Source organism: Monoraphidium neglectum (genome assembly GCF_000611645.1).
Source record: "Monoraphidium neglectum strain SAG 48.87 unplaced genomic scaffold scaffold04894, whole genome shotgun sequence".
Classification (NCBI taxonomy): domain Eukaryota; kingdom Viridiplantae; phylum Chlorophyta; class Chlorophyceae; order Sphaeropleales; family Selenastraceae; genus Monoraphidium; species Monoraphidium neglectum.
This window is the reverse complement of record NW_014008736.1, coordinates 1-671: the sequence shown is the minus strand read 5'-3', so window position 1 is coordinate 671 and position 671 is coordinate 1.

The window sequence follows — 671 nt, the reverse complement described above, 5'->3', positions numbered from 1 at the left end:
CCCCCCTAACCCCTTTAAACGCACCCCCCCCCCCCCCCGACCTGCCAGCTGGCGGACTTTGGACTGGCCAGGGTGCTGAGCGACGCCTGCTACGCCTGCAGCTCCGCCCCCGGCCTGGACTGCGCCCCCGACCCGGACTGCGCGAGCAACGCCGCGCACATCGCGCCGGAGGTGACGCGCGCCGGGGCGTGCATCACCACGTCGGTGGATTCATACTCATTCGGTGCGCTGTGGAGGGTGCGAGCCGCGGGGGTCGGCGGGCGAGGGGAGCGGTGCTGTTGACGAGCGCATTACTGGCAGCTTTTGAAAGAAAGTGTCTGTGGCGCGCGTCACGCTGCGGCGCGGCCGCTACCTTCATGTCGGGTCCTCTCCTGGCACAACGCCGGCCGCGCCGCCCCCAAATCGATCGCCCTGTCCGCATGTTGATGCGCCAAGCCCAATCGCCAGCCCCTCTACCCCGTTGAACCCCGCATACCTGGCCACCGCCCTCCATCCCGTCCCCCCAGCGCTTCCAATGAACCCCGGCACCCCGGCCCCTTACCCCGACTCCTTCCATCCACAATTCCCCCTCATCCCGCGTGGTTCGCTCACCCACCCCCTCATCTCATCCCGGTCCACCCTTCCGCACCCCTCGCACCACCCGACCCACGACCCCAGGCGTCCTCATGCGC